Here is a 915-nt window from a genome sequence, read left to right on the forward strand (position 1 = left end):
AGTTATAATCCCAAACAGAATTTTGTTTTCCCGAGATCTTTCATCTCGAATTCTTTCTTAAGGTATTCAACCGCTTGGAAAATTGTATCCAGAGGTTCCTAGGTTATTCATATCATATATTTCGATGATTATCAATATTGTTCTCGAGAACTTGCTGTACATTCAGATCAATACCCTCCAGTACTTTCATTATCCAGTGGACCATATAAATATGCAGTCACTACAAAAATTTGCTGCAAGTCTAATTTTCTCTCTTATATAGCCAGACTTATGAGAAATCTTAAAAGTAGTTGCATCCACCATATGAGAGTATATCTCCTCATAATCTATTACTGGTCTTTTTGAGAATCCTTGTGCAACATTAGCTTTATATCTCACGATTTCTATTCCTCACAAGACCCATTTATATCCACTGGTTTTAACATCATATGGCGTTTTAATCAGAGATTCTTTATTATCAGGACCTTTAATACTTTGCATCTTGGCGTCCCAAGCTACATTGTTTGGTATCTGTACCTTAGAGCCGGCCGGCCTTATCTTCATGTCTGGGATGGTTTCCTTAGTAACCTCGGATTTGGATTTTGATTATCATTCTCTGCACCTTTCTTTTGTTTCCGAGGATTCTTATCTTTTGGAACCTATTTGGTCTATCACGTTTCATACGTTGTCTGGACTCTATAGCAACTTGATTGTGTCTCTCTTGGACATCAATTTAGTTGGTGCTTTACAAGCTGGTTTATATATGACTTAGTCATTCTTTTTCGGGTCAGCAAATGTGTCTGGCATTTGATTAGCTAGCTTTGTAAATGTATAATCTTTGGACGTCTATTTCACATTCTTTAATCCGAGGATCTTGCCAAGACAATGATGGTCGATGCCATTCTGTTTCTCTTACCAGCTTATTATTTTCTCCCC

This window comes from Brassica oleracea, chromosome C9 (genome assembly GCF_000695525.1).
Source record: "Brassica oleracea var. oleracea cultivar TO1000 chromosome C9, BOL, whole genome shotgun sequence".
Classification (NCBI taxonomy): Eukaryota; Viridiplantae; Streptophyta; class Magnoliopsida; order Brassicales; family Brassicaceae; genus Brassica; species Brassica oleracea.